Source organism: Anas platyrhynchos, chromosome 2 (assembly GCF_047663525.1).
Source record: "Anas platyrhynchos isolate ZD024472 breed Pekin duck chromosome 2, IASCAAS_PekinDuck_T2T, whole genome shotgun sequence".
In the NCBI taxonomy this organism is placed as follows: Eukaryota; Metazoa; Chordata; class Aves; order Anseriformes; family Anatidae; genus Anas; species Anas platyrhynchos.
In genome coordinates, this window is record NC_092588.1 from 7,857,453 (window position 1) to 7,881,339 (window position 23,887).

A 23,887-nucleotide genomic window follows, 5' to 3' on the forward strand; every position below is an offset into this window, starting at 1 on the left:
AACATTGGAAACAAAAGTGTTTTCACCGTTTGGTCAGCCAAAGCAGGTGGTACAAAACTTGGTACAAAACTGTACCAAGCTAACTCAGTTACTAGTTGTTCCTCACTACTTATTCGACAGATAACCCACCGGAATGATGTGAAATAACTACACACCACTAGCAGGGATGACATGATCCAAATTGAAAAAAAGCTAGGAGTTTCATCAGCTGGGTGTACTTTGCATGTTCTTGCTGAAATGCCTCTGAACTTGTGGTGAAACCATTGGATGCAGTTTAATTCTTGGAATAATTTTAAAACCACCACTTCTGACAGCCAGGGGCATTGACAAATCACTGTTTAGTGTGGCTGTGTGTGGTGTTTGCTTCCACAACGCCTCCTCAAAGGTGTGTGCCAGCCCACCAGTCATAGTCCCCTCCATGGTGGTTCTATGGCTTGCAAGGAACCACAGCTACAGGACTTTACAGCTCAGCAGAGAGATACAGCAGACGTAAGTAAATAAAGCCAGAATGATGTTTTTATTTCCTATAATAAGCAAAGGAATGGGAAACATCAGCATGCATGCAGATTAATGGGTCTCCAAGCAGTGAGATGTGATTAACTCACTTCAGTCAGAGCTGGGGATCTTAGCACCTCATTAGCTCTTTCATTAATGGTTACAACTAATATCTGATTAGTGTCTCAGCTTAGCCAGTAAGCAATTCTCCATCTTAATGGAGAAGGAGTTTTCCACTGGGTGATGGTGACAGAGAAAGAGAGGAAAGGAGCCCTCTGGTTACCGTGTTCATGGGGCGTCCCAATATTGTCTTCAGCAACACATCTGTCCTCCCTTTGCCCATGTAAATGTTCCCATACACTGGCACAGGCACGTGTGTGATGTGCTAAGAGCATTCCAGGTCCCTGAAAAAGAAATCAGCCCAAGCTGAAGGACAGTAGGAGGGGCAGTGTCAGCAGGTACCATGCTCCTCCATGGGCTGATGAGGGGCCATAAGTGACCGGGGGTGCACAGAGAAGGACAAAGAAACACTGGATAGAGATACATGTATGAAGCAACAGCTGCTTTCGTAGGGAGCGTTTCACCCAGTGTAGCGATTTGTTTTCCAGAATATTTTAATAATTTGCCCACTAGAGAGTGCTGTTTTCCTGTTCCCAGGAGTTACCGGGCGGCTCCTGGAGCACACAGCTCTCTGGTACCAGCGTGTCGTATCGTAGGCTCAGAGCCTGTTCCCTCCTGATGCTACGACTGCATTTACACATCTATCAGGCTTAAGATTTATTTGCTAGATCTGTCTATTCTCCTCCCTGGATGAGGCCTCTCTGAGAGCTGAATGCAGGAGCCTACTGGCAATGAAACAGATAGGGGAACATCAGGTGGGAGAAGTCCTGCAAGGCTTTGCACCGTGAGGGTTTATGTCAGTGCTGTTATTCACACAGCTTTTCTTTCGTGTTTTCAGAGGGGACAACACTCTCAGCTATGCATTTGTTGTCTTTTGTATTGACCCTTTAGAAATGGTTGTCACTGCAAAAAAGGTTTTTTGTTTTTTGTTTTTTTTTTTTTTTCCTTTGAAACTTAATTCCCTGACCAGGGACAAATATTCGGCATGCCTGGCTACGTGCAACTGCTCAAATCTTTTTAGTTGGGGATGGAAAAAACTTTAGTGATAGCAAATTAAAATGTCCTTTGTGGACCATAAATGCATGTCACTTTTTTCTATCAGGACTTGCATGTTATGCTACCAATATAATCAATTTGTGTAGTTTGGGATTTTTTTTTTTTGTTCTTAGCCACAGGACCCAGATGTTAAACAAGAGGTAAATATATTGCAAAAAGCAATCAATGCCACAAATTAATTAGCTGGGTTCAGTGAAAGCAGAAGTCCCATCTGCCTGCGGACTGCCAGCAGTACGTGTGCTCACGCCTCAGCCATGCCCCAGAGCCAAAGAGTTTAAAGCCAGATTGGATGGGGCTTGGAGCAACCTCATTTGTAAGAAATGTCCCTGCCCATGGCAGAGAGGTTGGACAAGGTGATCTTGAAGGGTCCTTTCCCACCAAACTCCTCTATGATCCTATGATTACAGCTCAATGTAAAACTCACCAGCTTGTGGATGCTCACTGTTGCCTTGTTCAGCTTTTGTTAGTTTTTAGAGGTGTGACAGCTCATCCTCACTTGTAGCAGGCAGCCCCTGAGTAGAAAAATCCCAGAGCAGGAAGGGAGAGGATGTGCTGAGCTTTTGTAGTGGTGGGACTTTTCCCTTCTGAGTATATTGAGCATAATCCTGCCCTGGGTAGGATTTAGGGGTAGTTGGGGTGTGTGACTCTGCTCACTACACGTGGAAGAGTAAGGCTGTATTTTTTTCCCAATGTTTCCTTCAAGAAAACAGAAAGAGCAGTAAGGCTCAGCCCAACAATTCTAGACCCTGAATAGCCCCAAATTAATTCCTGTGTCTACAACAGCACTACTGATGCCTGGTGTCGTGGATGTAGCCTCACCTGCACTGCCGAGGACTTGTTCTCTCCAGCTGACTGACCCTGCCCGCACTGCTTAGCACTGAACCTTGCATCTCCTGTATGTCTCAAGTGCTGTACCTATGACCTAAAAAGGAATTATCACCAAAAACTTATGTAAGAGTATGAGAAAAAATGTCAGAGTGTTGCATCAGCCTGACCAGAGTGGGATTTCTCTGGCAAAAAGCTGAATGTTTATTCCGTGTTCCCAGAGGAGGCATGAAGGGAGTGCTGGAGAGTGCAAAGAGTACTCTGGCAGCTGGCATTTAACAGCATGCATGTTTGGGGGAGATAGCCATATACAGAAATACTCAGAAATATATTTAGGATATAATAAAGTATGTTAAGTACCATACTTGTGTCTGAGGGCACAAGTGTACCACGGAGCACGTCTGTACAGCTAAATCTTTTAAAAATACTGGGTGGCTTTATCCATGCCAGCAGCATTTGTCTGTTGATTTGCAAGGCTGGAACTATCTGGGCAGGCTGCCTGTCCAGGAGTGGAAAGTCTCCGCTGAACCAGCTGCAGTTACAGAGTTTTTAACAGAAGTCAGAAAGACATCAGCAGAGTCCCTGGCATCTAGCTGTTTCAAAAGAGATGGTATTTTGCAGAAAGAACAGAAATGTTAATGTTCTTATAACAGCAGAATTTGCCCAAAGCATGGTACAGCTTTAACTCTTTCAGGTATTTGCTTCTTTTGGCAAATAAAAAAAGCCCCCTTCAGACCCTCCTCTCCTGTGCAATCATACAAGACACCCAAACTAACCCTTAACCTAAACCAACTCATCAGCTCTGCAAGCCTGCTTTGTGCAGTTATTACACAGCATGTTATTAGTTGGCCAACTTCTCAGTGGATGTACATCAGCTCTTCTTCCCAGAGGTCAAAGCAATCACATCAATTTACATATTTTCACACCAGTAAAACTCATATCACTTTTATGACATGCAGAAGGGCCACAGGTGGTCCCTAAAATGATAGAGAAAATAATGTATTTCCTCCTTGTTGCTACAGCAAGAACATCCAGGAGTCTCAGTAATGTAGATGTATAGAAAGATATGCACACATCTGTGTATGCCAAATGTCCACCTCTCCTTTATTTTTGGATTTTTTCATATATTTTTTTTTAATCATAATTTTAAAAAATTTCTTTTTTTTTTTTTTTTTTAATACGTTGTCCTAGTCTTGGTTTTCTCCCTTCTAAAATTCTGGGAGCTGTGGAAGACTTTTAAAAGTTAGGGAAAATTCAAAAGCACCTGCTTTTACAATGTAGCAAAAAGCACCGAGGCAAAGTGAAAATTTTCCTTGGAAAAATTAATCATTTCTGAAGTCCCATTCCCTTTTGAAAGAATGCTTAGCTATGAAGGAAGAGTACAGCAAGACTGCTTTCGAACAGGTTGCAGAGATTTCACGCTACAATAAGTCATTCTTGCCCTGTACATCAGTCATTAACCATTACCCAGACCACATTTCTAATCCTTACCTTGAGTGGTCTGTGTCATGCTCAGTTACAGATTCCTAGACCTTATATAGCACGTGAAAACTTTGCTTTCAAGAAGCCCTCACCCAATAACACAAACCCTCCTATCGAAAATTTGTATTGACTGCTCCATTGACATAAATCTAAAGCTGCTTATGTGAAGTTGGTCTGATCCTGTGTTGGCCTGAATTCACTTTAGGACACGACACAGACTTCTGAAGTCACTGGGAAATCTTTCCGTTTTCTTTACCGGGTATGGATTAGCACTGGAGGTGGTGTCTGTGCCAGCAAACAGAACAAGTCAAGGACTTTACCCTTACATCGGTGCTGCCAAACAGAGCACAGCTCGCATCCACCCAACCAGCTGCTTTTAGCCCCATGTGCCAGGTACTGCCTGGTGGGGACAGTCCCTGGGCAGTGCCTTGCCTGGGCACAGTGCTGGCTGTCCCAAACCAGAGCTGATTAAGCATAAGAGACAACTTTGGGGCAGGGCTTCGGTCTGTGCTTTGTTTTATTTATAAATATGGGCCCAACCTGTGACAACACAAACCCAAATCCTGCCTGTGTGCTCCTGAGCAATAGGAAAAGTCACTCTGCAGCATACAGGTAAAGCCTCCCCCGTGTTTCTTGCCATCACCAGCACTGTTCCTCCCCACACCACAGCAGGTGTTGGCCAGTTACTGTTAGCTTTGGCTCAGAGACAAGGTTTTGCATTTCTTCTCTTCTACACTAGCATGAGAGACGAAAATCAAAGCCCACGTGTGTTTGCTTTTCCACTGAAGAGCTGAACTGGAACAATAGAAAGAGATTTATGCTGGAAAATAATTGTAGAAAGGAAAAAGACACCACAGACTCAGCCCCTACAAAACCAAGGGTGAGTAAGGGAAAGGATTTTGCAGGACACGGATCGGTGAAGCAGCTCATCCAGTTCAGAAGGCTGCTTGGTGTGTGGGTCTAGGTGCTGTACCAAAGGGCAGAAATGCCATTTCCTGCCTTCATTCACTCGTGTCTCCAGAAAGGATGGCTTCTCTCAGAAAACTGTTATTTTCATATAAAGCACTTTTTCATATAAGCACTTTTAGCTGCGGTAAGATAGCCCTAGACTGGCTTGGGGAAGGGAGTGGGAGGGAGCTCAAGACCCCATCCTACACATGGCCCCAATTAACCCCATAGCCAGTACCAGCCTGACCTCAGGAGGAGGTGACAGGTACCCCCATCCCCTCCCCATATCTTCTCTTCGCCATCAACATGGTCAGCTCAGCCTGGCAGACCTGCAAGGTGACCTCGTCCCCAACCTTGGCTAGAGAGGAGGTAGTGACCTGAAAGCTGGAAAACACCCTGCTCCGTTCCTCTCCCTTGGCTCCATGCAGTAGCCTCAGGAAAGGCTCTCACTCATCAGTTTGCTATTGATCCACACCACTTACAGCAGTTGTAATTGCAGAGACAGGAGCTGCAATTAGAGCAGAGTGAACTCTTACCTGCTACTCTGAGGTGGTGGTTACAGCCAGAGGATGCACATCTCCCACACACGAGTGGGCAGAGGTGGTCCAGAGACCACAGGGTCATGAACAAGATGCTCCGCATCTGATTTCCACTTTGCAAATCATGCCTGGATGGAGGCAACCCCGTTTTCCTCACCCCACACCTTGGCACACAAGTGTCCCACCACATTTCTCCTGGCCTGCACAGAACTGATTTATCCTCTGAACTGCTGAGGGCTGACTGAAAACCTTGCGGGCAGGACTGAGAAACTCTGAAACTCACATGGCATCTGGACAAGAAGACCCTACTAATACACAAAGACCCTGCCACACAGTGCACCTCACTGAGCCTGAGAAGAGCTGGGCAGTCAGTATATCCTGCTGCTCCATGCTAGATAAAAGCTAAAACAGCAGGTTTTAACTCCAAAATCTTATTGAAAAACAACAGCAAAAGATTTATTATTATTATTAATTATTAATTAATTATATTGTTTATTTATTTTTAGAGCCCCAGCCACTCTGCTGCTCTGGAGCTTATTTTTTCCCCTTCTGATCCAAGCAGAGCCAGAGCTAGTGGTGCAAGAGAACAGGACTGTACTGCTGCAATTACAGCCAGGAAAGGGAGAGGTGAGAAAAAGAGCAAGCCAAACCTGCCCCTTTCAACAGCCAAGAGATGTTAGATTGGATTCTCCATTTTGTGTAACTTCTCTCTAAATAGTAAGGATGAGGCTGTGCAGCTAGCTGCACAACCATAGCACTTGACACAAGTGCAAACAGCAGCAGAAGGTACTTGTGAGGAACCCAAATCTCTTTTTCCTTGCTAAGTGCATGCTTGTGCACTCTGGTGTGGCCATTCCAAGCACCTGTAGGGGCCAGCAGTAACTAAACTGGAGTATGGTCACAAACCTAACTAATGGATTACATTGTCCTGCTTCCAGCACACAAACCTCTCTGTGTCTTTATGGTCATGTCCCAGAAGGGTAAACAAGGATCCATGACATATGTATAGCCCTGTTTATCCTGCCCCTGACCTGCATTTTGGTCCTGATTCTAGTCTGCTCTCTGCTAAAAGCTAATGAAATTCCAACATATTTGTTCTGATTCCCCCCACACACTCCTGCTCCCGTTCCTGAGATGTCCTGAAAAAAATTCTCTTAGCAGGAAAATAAACAGGACATTACTCTTGATGGCTTTCAATTGTATTTTCTCTTTCCCTGATGTCAGCCCCTGGCAGAGGCAGGGGGGGAAGAGGAACTCAGGGCCATCAGAGAAGTTTTTCTGGCACAGACGAGCAACCTGTGTGCTGCCAAACTCTTTGCTATTGTACAGCGTGCACCCTGCTGCTTGCCTGGGACCTGAATAATAGAGCCTTACTGTGAAACTGTTAAAGAAAAAAATTGAAGTTGAGCACAGCAAAGGCAGGTCAAGCAGCAGTGTGAGCTGCGCCCAGCAAACAGGCATTTTTGCCTTCTGTGACAGCTAGTAGCAATGAACAAAGATGGGTAGTTTTTAGTGGTTGTTGTTTTTGCATTATTATTGAGAAGTATTAATAGAGACTGAGCAGAAGACAAAGCCAAACCCAGACTAGGATCCTTTCAGACTCCATTCACAGGACAGCCTTTACTCCTGGAGACAGGTGGAGTTCCCTGGTGACCACAGGTACCCCTGGGCTCAATTCACCATGGCCCATCATCCACACCTGGTCTGGGGCATCCTGGCTCCCATCAGCACCAGAAGGACTTCCTCTGCACCACAGGTGCATTCACACCATATATTCAGGGGTTTCCCCACAAGCCTGCAAGAGCTCAAGATGTGCCAGCTCACCATGAGAAGGGAGAAGCAGCTTGTGGGGCTGACTAGCTGAACCTCTAATTGCAGGGAATATCACCACCTCCTTTCTCAGCCTTTTCTGCAGGTGGCAGCCAGCATGCTCTCAGTTAAACCAAGTGGCAGGCTGCAATAAGTGATATCAAGAATGGCAGTGAGGAAGGGATGCTGTTCAAGGAGACACTCCAGCCTGCATGGAGCTGGTTGGATGTAGAAGGGCAAGCAAGCTGCTCCAGATGGAAGAAACAGAAGACATCTGAGATCACCCTTTGTCTTTCTTATTCACAGATGAGTATAAGCATGTTTTGCATTCTGCTAAGCATACTGCACTGCTTTCAATGTGTGTTTACCCTGAGATGTGTGAGTCCCTCTCTTCCTTTCCACCCAGGCTTTAACCTAGACCATAAGCCTGGCCATGGTTTACCGGGCCAAAGGCTCAGTTGCCCCAGAATCCCACCTGTAACAAAAGTTCTGGAGCACATGCTTAAGGAGCAAGTTTATTCCTCCTCTTTCAACTTCAGTAGTCAACACACTAAGGAGGAGCCTATATTTCAATCTGTCCTGTCCTACGTGTATTCTCTCTAGGTTTTTTTGACTCATCCACACTCCAGCACTGCAGGCATCGAAAAAAGGACTGAATTCTTCCCATCAATAGAGGGCAGTGCTGGCCTCATTGTCCCAGGACAGAACGCGTGTTCCAAGAAGAGATAAAGTGTAATATTTGTTATTAAAGGTTGAGGCCTTTTTGGCACAGCTCTGTGTTTTGGTCTCCTAGTAAACCAATTTAAGAACTGCTGGGGTTACAAAAGCCAGGAGTTAATCAGTAACTCAGATGTTTATCAACTGCACGTTTAACTATTTATTCCTCTCTAGTAATACCCACCTGTTTTTAATCTCAATTTAATGAGTAACTATTGGGAAGGGGATTAAATACACCTGTTCTCCTTGCATATTGGGACTTTCCAGTGGTGGCCATTTTGATTGTAAGGAGCTGTAACCAAATTCATTGACACAGAAATGAAAACCTGTGTTTCAAGAGACAAAATAAATAAACCACCCTCTTAAAGATAAACCAGGTCCTCCTACAGCCTCATCTGGCACATTTACAGCTTCACTGCCATTCTGCAGGCTTATTTCTCCATGTAGACCCCAGCATGATTTTACCCCTTGTATGTTCTCTTAACATCTCCTGTTGTCTATTCTTTCCCACCTGTTTTCATAGAACCACAGGAAAAAAAAATGACACATGAGGGATCCTGGGAGTTCATTCTGTCCACAAATCTTCCCTCTGCTCTTTCCCAGTGCTTCCATTTACTGGGAGAGGAGTAAGGAAGTAAACACATTTTGTTGTGCACCATGCTTTGGATTATGTGCTTCTGTAGGGGAAGGCTCAGGACTGCTGTTCTCAGTCTTGCCGTTGCTACCTGTGGGAATGAGAGCAAGTCAACCACTGCCTGTTTGCATGTAACCTGGAGCAATGTGCCTGCCTCTGAGCACTGCAACAGTCAATCGGCTGAGCATGAGCTGTTTTGACATCTATAAAAGGGTGTTATTAAGGCAATATAAACTATTGCTATCTTCTTATGCAATTCTTCCTGTGCAAGGGACACGCTGATCCCTCTGTGCCCCTTCCCACCCTATTGCTCCAAATCCTTCTTCTGCTCCATGTCTCCCCCAGCCCTCACTGTGTTTGGCTGCTTTGCTCTGTGAGTGTATTCAAAATACAGCTTTTAAAATGCCTGTTTTAAAGCCCAAGGTGCCAAAGCTTTGTACATTTTCATAATGCACTCTTCTCGCTACTGATAATTATATGCTCTCTGAGGTTTAACTCCTCTTTGCTCAGCAGAAGCCTTACAGCTGCTTTCTTTAAGTCACTTCCAGCTTCTCAGTTAGGGCTCTCTCTGCCCCCAGAGCCTCCATTCACCCACATCATCTCCAACAGAGAGGTCGGCTGTGAAGATGGGCATCCTTAAAGCAAAAGCCAGGGGCATAAAAGTAAAGAGGGCAGGAATATTTCTGCAGCCTTTGTTCCTGGTGCTGTTGGCTGAGCCTGAAAGCACACAGCTGGATGCCGACAGCCCAGGCAGAGGTTAAAGGAGTGGTACCACGAGAGGAAGGATGGATTGATGGACATATTCTTCCTGTAAACTGAAAATGCCTGACCACAGACAGCCAGAAACAACAAACCTGGAACTCCACGGGATGAATTTTGTGGTTGCTTTTGAGAGAAGAGTCTCTTTTGACTTGGCAATGTTGTTATTAACTTTTTGCTTCCTAGCATTGATTCTGAAATTCTCCTCTATCCCTGCAGCCTACGTTAAACACTAATTAAAACCACCTAGCACAAAAAAAAAACAGCCCTAGGTTCAGAGTGCTGTTTATTAAGCTCCTTAATGAGACAAGAGGAAGAAATATTTTTACGTTGTCAATTTTTATTAACACTGTCAGTTATATGCAGTCAGCCTTGCCAGCTGCCTCGGTGAGGAGGGCAAAGGTAAAGGGTAAACAAGAGGGAGAGATCTGAAAAAAAAAAAAAAAAAGGGGGGGGGTCAGTGATTTTCCATTTGGCATTTGCTGCAGGTAATAGTAGTAACTTGGTCACAGAGAAAGAGAAATAAAGAACAAGCAGGGCTTAGTGCTCTGCAGCACGAACAGAAATGCTCCACAGAATGTGCCCAGAAAACCTGTGACTGCAGTGAGAGGCTGATGGTGTTGCATGGCTTGGTCTTTCTGATTTTGTCTCATACCGAGCACCCAAATGCCATGCAAAGCTATTTGTCAGGTGGAAGAGCTCTGCTCTTAGAAAAAACAAAATTCATATTAAAAGCCAAAGTCACCCCTGGCTGCAAAGTTTCTTCTGTACTTTCTGGGGATCACAGTAACCAGTCTTCTGCTGCAGCAAACTGCTCGACAAAAATAAATAAATAAATATTATTCTCTGCAGAGACATTGCCCAGATGTAAATGCTATATGGGCTCTCCAAGGTATTAAACATTAAGCTGTCTGCTACCTCTTTCACCATATATTTACCAGAAGATCTGAATTTCTTGTGGTAAGAGACAGCAGTGAGTGTCTGCACATTTATCTGAGTGCAGCATTTTGTATACTCTTGACAGCACCACACGGTTTCTTATTTAGCTGTACATTCTCTAATTATATACCCAGATGGCACCTCTCTGAATGGAGGCATCCAGGCTTGAATCAGTAATTTCCTTCTTGTTTGCATGTGCCCAAAAGCATGCTGAAAGGCAGATCTATTGCCTTACCGTGGTGCAAGTGACTGCCTGCTGCTTTGGGCTGGTCCCTGGCAAAGGAGGCATGGGAAATGCAAGACAGTGCCAAAGGCCAACAAGCACCCCTGGCAGTGGGCTGTGAGGTAGCTCACTGACCTGCTCGGGTCGGTCACCTCACTCCTGTGACAACAGAAGCATCTGTCGTTTGGTGGTAGACACGGAGGCTCCTGAGAAGTCCTTGGTGCCTGCTTACAGCCCCAGCATTGAGTGCTTGCTGCCAGCTTCCCAGCTGGCTGCTCCTGGTTGTTTAGCTGTGGAGGTTCCCAGGAGAAAATAAGAGGAGCAGGGCACACAGGGGAGCCTGAGAGCACAGAAAAACTCTGGGCTGCAACTGTGAGAAAGAACCCGCCAGGTACCCAGGCCCCAACCAGGTGGCATCAACCTTCCTGACAACAGGGAAAGGACAGTGGTACAGCCACCAAAATGCTGCCTCATTCACTGATCGTTAACAAGCTAGTGATGCCTGTGTACAGGTCTATGTACATTCAGCTAGAGCTTGTGCAATTGATTCACCTTTTCTCCTCAATCGCTGACTGATGTCATTATTTCTGGTGAGTGCCTTCTGTCAAGTGATCCCAGGTGAGATAAGCACCTATTGACTGACACAGGTTGGAAAAAGCTTCCTTTAGAGGCTGTAGTATTCCTTTTCCTGTGTTAGTGACCTGGAGGATGCTGTTAGCAGAGATAGGAGAGCGGATGAATGGCTGCAGCAGCCAAGGGTCAAGACGGTATATTCCCTGTGTGTTAGTTTCCTACTTACCCAAAAGTTGTCCTTCCATCATAACCCATTCTGAAATCCCCTGGTAAGTGGTGTCTACGGAAAAATGAGGTGTTATGGGCACGTATTACCTGCAAATCAGGAAAGATGATTTGGTGTGTTTGTGAAGTTTTGCTTCATACTTTGCCTTACCTGAAATCAGGTGTTCTTTCCACCTGCATTTAAAGAAAAGACATTCTCTTACAGAAAGAATGAGGGTAATAAAAAAATAAAAAGGAAACAAAGCACACTCCAACCAATAGTCAATGTATTTGGGCAGAAAAACCTTATATGGCCTTAGATTTTAATTCTCAGAAACAATCAAGAAGGAAAAAGGGAGCACAAAAGAGAGCAGTTTATCAGAAGCAATGACGTGTTCAGAGCTAATGCAGGTAGGAACAGGTCAGGCAGCATTGTTCTGCTTTTAGCACCGATCACATGAAAGGTGTGTGTCCCGGGAAAGGGTATTGCCTGCTCCAGTGAGACATGATGGACGTGCTTGCAGGGAAATACACTGATTTTAGAGAATCAGTTGTTGATTCATCGCTGACATTTTTTATTGGGTTACAGTTTTACTTTATTTTCCCAACACTGCACAGCTCAGCCTGTAACTCACCAAGCATACCAAGGTTTATAATCTGTTAACATTCAACTTTGCCTGCACTCTTCCCCTTGTTTCCTATCCTGTGCTAGTAATTATTGCTTTGTTTCTGGAGAGATGAAACCAGACATGGGAAAACTGGCAACAAATTTCCAGTTCTTGTTAATGCTAATTCTTGCTAATTTACAGAAATATAACTTAAAAACCATGCATTTACACCTCCAAGGACCATACCAGGACTCCAGGAGTCTGAAGAAGACTGATCCTGATAGCCACATGAAGAATATTTCTAGGTTCAATTTTTGTCCTCTTCCACAGATCAAATCCAGGTTCCAAACCAATTCACTTGATTTAAGTCAAAGTGAATTCTCAGCAGAAACTCAGGATTAGCTTTGCCTTGGACTCCAGGCACATTCTCAAAAGCTTAATATAATCTTACCATTTGCATATTTTCTGTCCCCTGGGCCTTGTGCAGAGCCCTCTATCCTGCAGATTCACTATGGTTTTTACCACCATTATTATTCTGGGAGGTGTACAGGGGGATTATGCCACTCGTGCACACACAAACGCACCAGCACACAGTACTTTCACACCACGTTTCACAAACCACTGTTTCTTCTTTTGTATTAGTATGAGGAAAACCACAAACCTAGACCCAAAGAAAATCCAAAACTGGGGGTTTCTTGTCACATCCTCCATGGAAATTCTCTGAATTCCCAGGTGCCTTTCACTTTCTCTGATACGAGTTTGTCTTCCTGAAAAACAATGTCCATCTCTTTCCCCTCCTGCCTAGTGGTTCCTTGACTCTGTAGGTTCCTTATTCCTTCTGTTTTAAAACTCCTGTACGTTCTTGGATTTCTGTGAGGGAACTTTCACCCCTTAAACTGCCTTCCAGCAGGGAAGTAAGGGAAAAGACAGGTGATCACACTACCCCATGAGTGGGTAGAATGAAGTCATCATCTCTGATGACTCACCTTTCTCCTCTGGCTGAGATTAGACATTCTTTTGTCATAAGGGGCAGCTATGCAGAACAATGCTGATTTATATACCAGCTTCCTCATACCAGAACCATGCCTGTAGTCTATGTGGTGCAAAATCATTGATGCCCAAAACAGCACACAATAACTCGGAGCTAAGAGATTAAGAGTTTGGATTATTTAGGCTATACACTCTCTTAAATCACTTTGGAAAATCCCTTCTTTGAATTCTGCAGGTCTGAGGTCAAAAGAGAAAAATGAAATGTCTGAGCACATGACAAACAAGAACAGAGGTGATGATCTTAAGGAAATGAGTCTGGCTTGGATACAGGCCTGTTACCCACAGGTGCTGCTAGCAGAAAAAGGGTACCACCCTTTACATATGGACAGTAATACCATCTTCTCTTTTGCTATTATTCATGATGTCCAAAAAATGAAATGAAAACTTGTATTTTGTTGTCTAAGCATTCTTGCTATTAGAAGATAAGCGTTAATGTACCCAGAATTTGAAAGGGAAATCCCCACTGTGGGTTCGCACCAAAGAACCGTGGTTGATCACTTGGTAGAAAAACAGTTGAGCAGAACTGAATAAGCTGAAATGTTCCGAGTGGCATCATCTTCACAGATCAGATCAGCAAATAGATGATGACAGTGAGAGACACCATAAAACCTCAACATAGGCAATGCTTCCTGATGGATGATAAATAGAAGCAGGATCTTGCTTTAGCAGCAAACTGAATAGAAGAGAAAAGGAGTAAAGGATTTCTGAAGAGACCAAGGAATTAGTAAAACATCATAGATCTGATTTTAGGAGGATTGCGGCTCTCTGAGTTTGAGATGGATCAGCTGTGATTCCCTGTACCAATAAAATACTTTCTTTGCTTCTCCAAGATGAAGCTATGCCTCATCCCCCAAAGAATATAACAAGATTATTGACACTCTGGACATGAAGGAGGAGGATTTGTCTTTTCTCACATTTCCAATTCTACTCCTTTGTATGCTGAAAGGAAAACAGACATTCTCAGAATGAAACTAATGTTATTACCCCTCTTGCTGCTGGCTTGCACTAAAAATACTTCTTACTGAAAAGCAGAGGTCTTGTGTAAGTTGAGGTCGGAAATGTTCACCTTGTGAGTGACTGGATGTCAGAAACAACATAAAGCTGAATAATTGTCAGTGGAGCCCAGACTGAAGGCCAGGTTTCTTCTTTGCCATACAAGTGCCCAAACACATAACTTTAGCAACAAACTCATTGAAGAAGAGCTAAACTCACTAAAACCTAAGATAAAGAGTTACATAAGTTCAACTATCAGCATAAAATTCAGTGAGAACAACTTTATTTTAATGACTGATACTTGAGGAGTTTATTGGTTGCCCAATGTTTCATTTTTTCCTTTTGTTTCTCTCAATTTTTTCCCTCTTTCTATTTATTTATTTATTTATTTATTTATTTATTTATTTATTTATTTATCTATGTATTTATTTTTATGACTAAAACATTGCAAGGCCCAGCTCAGATATGCTCCCAGAGCATACAAATCCTACCAATGGCTGCATATTTGTCAGCAGCTTCAGTGGAAGCTGGTGTCAAAAAAAGTCACTGTTAGAAAGGAGTCTTATTTATCTTAAATACACAAATACTTTCTATCTAAATAATGTCTGAAAAAGGGTTGTTGGAGAAGAAATGAACTTACTTGTGTTCTGGAGAGCATTGCTCTGAGACAACTTTGCCAGCCCTGCTTCTGGATGCCTATTTTTCCTAAGGCAGATGCAGACAATAACCCCTAACTCCTTACAAAGTACTTTGTGTACTCCTATGTCTCTCCTCCAAAATGTCCTTCCAAGAGCACACAGGAAAATCTTTCAGAAAATATCTAGCTGAAGCATCTTTAATATACTCCACATTTCACTGACATGCATATGAGAAATATAGTCTTCATGCACAGCGGAATCTGGGAATCATTAGGATGCAAAGGTCTGTACATGTAGACTGGGATCCTTTAAAGGACCTATGAATATGGAGGAACAGATGCTTCAGGGAATTACCATATGAATCCATGGCATGCACAATACCATATTAAAAATGCCATTTATGATGATTATGTCATTTTTGTGGAAACAAAATCTGCAGCAAATGGCTAGAATACTGCTATTCAAACCCTTCAGAAATGCAGAGCTTCCCTAGCATCAGTTGCTGTAAGCCTGACCTTTTTGCAATGTAAATACACTCTGGAAGAATAAGAGGTACAAAATATGGCTCCAAGTCTCAAAGTTTGGTTTGAGAGTCCCAGCTAGGATTAATTAATGCTCCTGCAAATTGGATTTCAGTGACAGAGAAATGTTTAACATTCAGTGCTGCAGGTTACCTGTGCTAGATGGTATCCAGCAAAGAAGTCTGCCCTACAGCAGGTTTTCTTACAAGTTTCCTGGCAGCCATGCTGTTTTCATTGCTCCTAAGAGCTTCACCCCCCCAAAAAAAAAAAAACACACTGAAAAGCTGTGTCAGGAGAAGAAGAAATCCTTCTTCCCCATCCTGCTCTGTTTGTTTGCCTTGCATTCAGATTCTCACAAGCCCATCACTTTACCAACCTGCTCAGCAGCATGTGCTGTGGGTGCTGAGTGCAGCCAGGCAGGTCCTACCACCCCATGGAGCATCCTGCTGAGCTCACCTGTGACCAGACAAGTAGCCTCTATGGAGGACACCAAGCAGCACACTGAAAATGAAGCGGTGATATGGAATCCTGGCTTTTTGCCCTCCTTGGCAAAGCTCCAAGAGACTTCAAGAGCATTTGTCTCCCTGCAGTGAGGCAAGAATGCAGCGTCTTATCTAGCTTCCTGCCAAACATACAGCAAGAAGGTAAATTCCTAGAAGACATTTCAAAACCAATTTTCAAGTGTATACTTTCCCATCAACCCTACAGGATTTATTTGCCGAGAGCAATCATTTGCAATTCAGTGCAATGTTTTTTTTTCAGGCTCTAGTGCCTTGGCTCTCCTGCTTGCTTGGGGACTCTGTCTCAAGTATTTTCCTCTTCAGAGCAGGTTGGGCCTCACCTGCTGACCGCTGGGCTGCTCCCTGCAGGATGCCTTCAGATTGAATCCCAAGTACATTCCTGAAATACTTGTTGGGTGGATCAAACTCATTCTGGGGTCTGTCCTGCTTGAATATGCAAAGGATTCCAGTGTTATCTGGTATATCTGATAGGGCACTGGCCTATGCTCTCCTCTCCTACCTTATCTTTCCACTCTACAATCAGCTAGAAAATGCTGGTGCTGCTGTGTTACTGAAGGTAATTCCTCCCTCCACTGATCCCCAGGGTGAGACGTGTCCACCAACACAGGCTCCTAACGCAGCTCACCACGTGCAGTCTGCCAAGGTTTTATTAGCCAAGTCCTTTCCCCACACGAACAAGCTGTAAATATTATTTTTTCTAATGAATACTCAATGTTAATAATTTATTTCTTTGCAGAGTATAGGAGAAATTATCCTTTTGGGGGTGTGGTGGGGGAGAGGGAAGTTTGTTGGTATGCACACTGTGGGAAGTCTGCACATACCCAGCACCTGCAGCAGACTCAGGTACCATGTGACTGTGATTGCAGCCTGCTAGTAACCTGGGAAATCTTTACTTTTCATGGGAAAACACAGATGCAAATAAATTTAAAATGCATCCTACGAGAGTGTGATTAACAAATTAGTCATTTCAGACAAAAACATTGAGGGGGGGGGGAAAAAAAGGTTTTTTTGTTTTGTTTTTACTTTTCCAGTTAAAAATCAACAACAAACAAATCAAACAAACAGGTTTCCCAGTTCCAAATAACCTTTGCTTTCACAAATCAGAGTTGTTTGCTGGATCCTGGGTTGTTTTGTGCAATATTTGGGCTGGAAGCAGCCCTTAAAGATCAGGAAGCTCAGGTCTTCAGGAGCTCCAGGGCCCTTTTCCTTCTCTGCATTTTGGGCAATGCCTTGGCACTGAAGCTTCAGCAGAGACTTTCCAAGCTGGGGGACCTCTGTTAGAAACTGTGACTGAAGGGAGAGAAAGAGAAGCATTTTAAAACCTCTTAGTGTGGAAAGAGTGTGAGTAAATGGGCAGCTGGTGTAGAGCTGGAGGAGGAGCAGAGGCAGGACTGACACTAATGCCTTGCCATATAGAGCAGGACATCCCTGGGCTGAAGGGAGAAGATGGTGAAAAGGGCAGGCAGGACAGGGATCAGTGAACAATGCAGCTGTGTTTGAAGGATGCTAGAACAAAAAAAAAAAAAAAAAAAAAAGACTGTGAGACGAGGAGTGTAAGGGGAGATGGCCTTTATCAGATTAGTTGGCACAGCTGGAAAAGGCAGAAGGGCAGAAGGTGCTTCTGGACTGCAAGCCCTTCTCCAGGCTACTTACATGCCTACAGGTTTACCCACATGCAGCAGGTGGAAATATCTCTTCTTCCTGCAGACTCATATCACTTGCATTCAGAGACCTGAATGGATGTCACTTCTGAAATGACACTGACATTTGTAGCTAGTGGAATTTGTAAGAGCACTTTTCGTACCCAACAATGAACACTCCAGCACAGCTACACATGAAGTGGTGTGCTTGCTTCCCATAGTTCTTTCTTGTTTATTTATTTATTTATCTCCTGAAATATGCCTGAAAACTCAAATGGCTTACATTTGAAAACATTAAGCATCTTTCTGCTGCTGTGTTTTTGTGTGAAGCAAGACAAAAGGAGTAATCCTCTGGAACCAAGGGATGACCCATCTGTCTGTACCAGTGATAATTCCTCTTTTGGAGGAATACAAAACATGAAAGATAGCTGCAACTGCAGCACTGCTGTTCTAGCTTTAGGGTTGTTCTTCAGAGGCAATCAAACAATCAGTCCAGTAAATAAATCTTGTGACTTGCTTTCTCCCACTCACACTTGCCAGAGCCAACAAAAGATATAATAATGTTCATTGTTTTCATTAAAAATAACATGGGGGAAGTAATACTTCCCCTTAAATGAGTCAGCCTGAGGCAGCTTTTTTTAAAAGAATGGTGAATCTTGTTACAGGACATTTCAGCTTCTGAGAAATGCCAGTGCAAGGTCTCCACAAATGTGTGTCCACTCCCAGCAGGCCCATCAGCAAAGGTCAGTGGACAGACCAAGCATCTGTCTAGGGTTTCAAAATGCTGGTGTCCTTCAGAAAAGGTTAATTTTGGTCAGATCTTGTCAGTTTGAACAGGATGATGGAGCCCCTGTAGGCAGTGCTGTCCCAGGAGACAGTGCAGTTAAGCAGTTCAGTTGAGTAAGCAGTGGGGGCTTTTGGCTACAAGCTGATGTTTATTTGCATTGTGGCATGGACGCTGACCTGGCTTCTGCTGGAGAACATCTGACCTTGTTTCCTCCCTTTTCCCTTCCCAGATCAGGTCCTGGGGTGACAGAGTCAAGTTCCAGCACCAGTGGTTTGAGTTCTAGCATTTAGAAATACAAACTTTTTTTTTTTTTTTGGTCTATCTTGCTCATCCTGCTCAGTGTCGTTATTGCACGACTGTGCATTTCAGCACAGAGCGACGTGCTCCCTGCCTACAGCTCTGTGCAGTAAGCCGGGTTCGTTACTATTATGGCCATTATTAAAACACAAAGGAGAGATAAAGGCATGTGTTTCAAAATCAAAAAGCAACAGGATGGCAGATGCACACAAGTGGTTGAGTAGTTATCACGTTTCTGGATGGAACTTCTTATCTGAAGTGAAATTTTCATGTTACATTTTGAACTCTCATAAACACCTGCTGAACAGAAGGCAAAGTACAATAAAGCAGTGCTTAACTTCAGGATGGCATTGACTGGGCTTCGTTGTATCTCTGGGTAAACAGCATTGAGTGTGCCCAACAGTTCCCTTAGCACAGTAATCTATTTAAAATGATAATGAGAATTTAATCAATTACTGATTTCCGGGGGGGGGGGGGTTCATCAGGCATCGCAAATCACCACTGATCTTTGATCAAGCACACGACTGGTCTGAATAAATATATGCAAGGAAGTGAGTCAAGGTGTGATAGTAGGCAAAGTCTTCTCAACAGGGGTTTGTTTCCTGGTTGGTATCAAGATAGATAAGCTTTATTTATCAAGCTCTATTTCTGGAGCTGTATAAGTAGAAATCAGCAGACATTTGGGCTCAAAAGGATGATGCCCAAACTTGTGTTTAGTTTCGTCTCCATCACAAGTTCAGTCATGATCTCAGTCAATTCCTATTCTTTTTGCACAGGTGATTTGAGATAAGGTTACAAACCAGAACCAGAATGAGAAACTTTCCTTCCTTAGAAGTAGATCTGGGTTTTGTCAGTTCTGCTGGTTTTCATCATTGATGCAAGTCTGGTTCCTTGTTTCTCTTGTTCAGTACTTTTTTTTTCTTTTTTTTTTTTTCCTATAACCTACCACTCTCCCCATGTTGCTTTTCCTAGCAGAGCTCACCATAAACACAAAATGTTTATTCTGTCTCCCTTTTCAGCATGATGCAGTGGAAGAAGCAGCAAGCTGGGATCAAGGAGGCATGGAGAGCTGTTGCAAGTAGCTTGAAGTTGTAGCCATATGTGAAAACACCACCAGTTCTGAAAATGGACCATGGATTTGCAATGATTAGTGGGACAACCAGAAAGGAATGGAGAGATACTGGAGAGCCCTCCCCACCATCTGCACACTGGAGCCATTTGCACTGTGGGATTCCCTAGTTTCTAGCATTACAAAAATAATCAACACCAAATGAAAAAGTATTTACTCTTAAAATCTCAATATAAAAGGAACCTCATATATAAGTGACCCTTTCTCCCCCTACGTTTATATATACTTCCATAATGCTGAACTGATTTCTTCATTTCTTTGCCTTCCATTAAAACAAACAAGCAAGCAAAACCAGTCCAAGTTTTATGTAAAGGACTTGCTGCATAAACTCCATGATTCACCGTCTTGGTGGGCACTGCATTCCCAAATACTAGGCCCAACAGCAGGAATTCTGGTAAGTTGAATTAAATAATTTACAATAATATCTTGCTACTGCATTTAAAACATCTCTTGCATAACTGGCTCTTTTGGTGGGATCTTTACTTCAGGAAAGAAAACAAATATATACACACATATTCAATTAAGAGGTTGTAATGTGCTGCTACATTTGTTTGGCCAAATGTGGGGTGCACACCATCACGTTGAGAGTGACCAGAGTAAGAGGAGTCAGGAAAGAAGGGCTGCACACCCATATTTGCATTAACAGCCCAACACTGCCCCAAAACAGTCTGTGTCCTGGGTTTTCTTAGAGTCCCTCTTTGGAGTTTCAGAGCTGCTTCTCTTTCATCTTCTCCAGACCTTTCTTTTTCTCTTATACAGCAAAGCCAGGACAACACTCAGGCACCTTTGCCCTGTGTTTTACACATGCTATCCATTCTGATGGAAGTCCCCTTTTTGGTTCTCCGAAGTCTTAAGAGTCAGTTCTCAGGTTTCGGGGAGCAAAAGGGGGGCATGTGAGCAAGGCTGGTTGTTATTTGCCAAACCTTTATATTTCAGCTAATACTTCTGGCCTTAAAAACACACTTCAAATGGCACTGATATGGCCTCAAGGGCTGGAGAAGGACCTTCCCCCCTGGCTCTCCCATAGGGGTACAGCTGCATCTTATCGGTATCTTGAAGGAGCACTGCCCAGCCCATAACACTACAAATTATCTGACACTTTGGGCCAGATCTTGCTCAGTTCAAACACTCAAATAGCTCCTTCTGTGAGCAGGAGTCCACCATCAGCAGCCAGGTCATTACTGAAGCTATTTAAACACTTTCCACTCCCTTCCCCACCCCTCCTCCTTCTCTTGCCTGCCTCTCCACTCCCAAAACCAAACAATTCCCCCTTTCCCATGCTATATTAAGATCCTATGCAGAAAATCCAGTGCATTATCCTCAGGATTAAGTAGCATTAGAAGAGCATATTAACATGTTGCTGCTGTGTTTATATCAGTGACACATTAATTCTCCACTGGTACTAAATGTTCTCAGAGATTCCCTGTGAATGGAAGGTGGATAGCATTCCAAAACCATGCATTTAGAGGCTGTGGAACAGTTTAACTACAGCTATATTAAGGAATTTGCCTCAGGAATGTAAACAGATCCAGAAGATTTTGTAAGCCAAGGTAATTAATTTTTAGAGTTGCCGTGCATGCACATACATGTACACACAGATACTTGCTCACACTTCTATACCTGTACCCCAACATAAATAGACGCCAAAACCAGTATTTATAAGGAACTAATAATAGTAGATGATTTTGCCACAGAGGCAAAAACTTCATACGTATTTGGGATGGAGTGGAGGGTCATTCACTGGTCAGACAGGATGTATCCATTCATGATACAATACTAATGGCTGACCTGGGTCTAGCTCCAGTGCATAGAAATTGTAAATAAAATATATCTCTGAGGATGCTAATATGGTTAAATAAATTTGCCAGAACTAAGAACAGCTTGACCTCAGGAAAAGAAAAATAAAATCTAATCTTGTCAGGCATTTATTGGAGCCTTGGGTCATCTTAATCTTCCAGTGTAATTTGTTTACTCCCTATATTTTTGTGCAGCTCTCAGCCACTCAAATGAAATGTTTTTATACAGTTCAGTCAGTTAATTATAGCTTTAAACTCTTCCATACTCACCTTTTAGGATTGGACTGTTTCAAGGATACAATCAAAATCTAAAACTGCACCTAAAATCTTTGAGAGACAGTTTTGAAAAAAAAGGATCAAGGCTTATAAACCAGGACTTCAGTAACTGGAGATGTTCAATAATCCCTGAGCACCACTCTATTAAACAGTTGACTGCTCAGATTCTGCACATGCACTCAGCTGCCCTCCCCAAGCAGTTACCTACTGTCCTATGTTTAGTCACAGTCTTGAAACTACATTGTGCACTAGCTCAGTGCCCTGAGGATCCTGCTCCAGCTTGTGCCAGGTTAGGTCTTCATCCATTATCTTGGAAAAAATCAGGTCCCTTTTAAAATCAAAGTATGGCCACTTCGTTTAAACAGAAAATTAGTGATGCTCTTGGTGCTGTCTGTCTTTTACATAATACTTTGTAGTTAAAGTATTTGCCCAAGAAGGGCCACATTTTTGCCCAACTGAGGGTTGATCTTAGATGGTACAAACCAGAAAATGCCAAAATGGCATGGGATAATACATGAAGCCAGAGCCTTAATGTCAAAGTTTAGAGCACTAGAGCACATCTAACTCTAGTGTGGTCAGAGAACTCCCACAGAAGACATAATTCCATCTTCCAGTCAAAACATAGAGATGTTTTTCACTGGCACAGGCTGCCCAGAGAAGCTGTGAATGCACCATTTGTGCAGGTGTTCAAGATCAGGCCAGATGAGGCCCTGGCCAGCCTGGTCTGGTAAGAGGTGTCCCTACCCATGGCAGGGGGTTGGAATTAGATGGGCTTTAAGGTCCCTTCCAACCCAAGCCATTCTGTGATTCTATCCATGATTTCAGTTCATGTCTATCTTAAATTTTAATTTGGTCATTTGAATTCTTACCATGCTTTAATATTACTGTTTTTCTGTAGTGGACTAGGAAACTCACCATGTTTCCTATACTTTAAATAAAACAAAATAACTATTAAAACAAAGCAGACATAAAGGCTAAAACTGTTAAAGAAAAAATGTTTTGTGATATGAATTCTTTGAAGTCTGTTCCTAAAACATGACACATCGCAAGCTGCCAAATTACCATTCATTCTTGTTCAAATTTGTTCATACTGTTAAAAGTATTGTTTGGAAAGTTCTTGTTAATTTACAAACTGGGATAAGTTAGAGGAGTGTCTTCCTTTTATTTTGTCCAAGTAAAGATATGTATTTGTTTTCTTTTTTAAACGTCATTGAGGTTTTAAGTAGTGTTGGGTGCGTTTCTTATCAGGATGGCATCTAACAAAACCCTAATCTCAAGGATCTCCTCAGTGACCATAGACAGTGTGAGAGGAAGAGATTTCTGTTCTCCCTGCAAAAAGAAGGAACAGAAAGATGCTTCTGCTCCAGAGCAGCAGCAGCAGAAGGACTCTTAGCAGCCTCATCCTAGCCACTTATCTCAGTGTAACTGAGCCAGAAGTTTTACATACACAGACTTTTATCCTGTGGTGAATATGCAGAAGCTCATCTACTTTTCCCTGGGTGGTGGGTGGCTTTTCACTTAAAAGAACAATTAAAACAGTTTTTGTTTGTTTGTTTGTTTGTTTTGTTTTGAAAGTAAGTTTCCATGCAGAAACATACACACACAAAAAAATCCATGAAACTCCTTACTCCATAGGCAAAACAGCCCAACTTCTGGCATCCTGTCAGGTAGATTCTGTTTTTTCTTGCCAGTAGCAATACATGCACAAACAGGTATTCATAAAATCAAGTGTTATTTTTCTTTATTTTTCTAACTTTATAAGATAAATGTTTGGTTTCTGTGTGAGACACTTGGAACCCATGGCTAATTAGATCCTGATTTATAGTTTGAACTCAAGTCATGCTTCACCATCCTGGTCACAGCCCAAGATCTGGTTCTCAAAGTTATGACAGAAACGCTGAAGGATGGCACCTGCAGGCTGGTACAACATGGCTCTTCACTGCAGACATGCAGAGCAGGACCTGGTGGGCTTGACTCTGTTCTTCCCTTGTGGGATGGTCATTTTTTTTAGGCCAAAATAGTCAAAGGCCTTCCACATACCTCTCATAAGCTAGCTGCTAGGTCTCACTCTATCTGCACTAATAAAAGGGATTCAGATTATCTCCACCCATAATTTATAGGACTCTCAAGGATGGGATTATCTATTTTTGCCTACTTAAACATGTGATATGTAATACAAACTCATCTTTTACCCTCCCTCTATAATCAGTGTAGACAATAAACACTTGGGAGGACAATTCAACCCCTCTTAGACACTTCTTCAAGGATCAGATGGATTATCTTGCATACGTGTCTCTGCACTGCCTGC

At 43.1% G+C, this 23,887-nt stretch overlaps 1 long non-coding RNA gene across 1 annotated transcript in view; it reads left to right on the forward strand.

Moving 5' to 3' along the window:
* The first annotated feature begins 277 nt into the window (after positions 1-277).
* Positions 278-23,887, forward strand: part of LOC113842928 (uncharacterized) — a 28,112-nt gene continuing 4,502 nt past the window's right edge. The window contains exons 1-2 of the long non-coding RNA XR_005263194.2: positions 278-489; positions 19,398-19,901. This is a non-coding gene — a long non-coding RNA (uncharacterized lncRNA). The remainder of the gene's footprint in view (positions 490-19,397; positions 19,902-23,887) is intronic.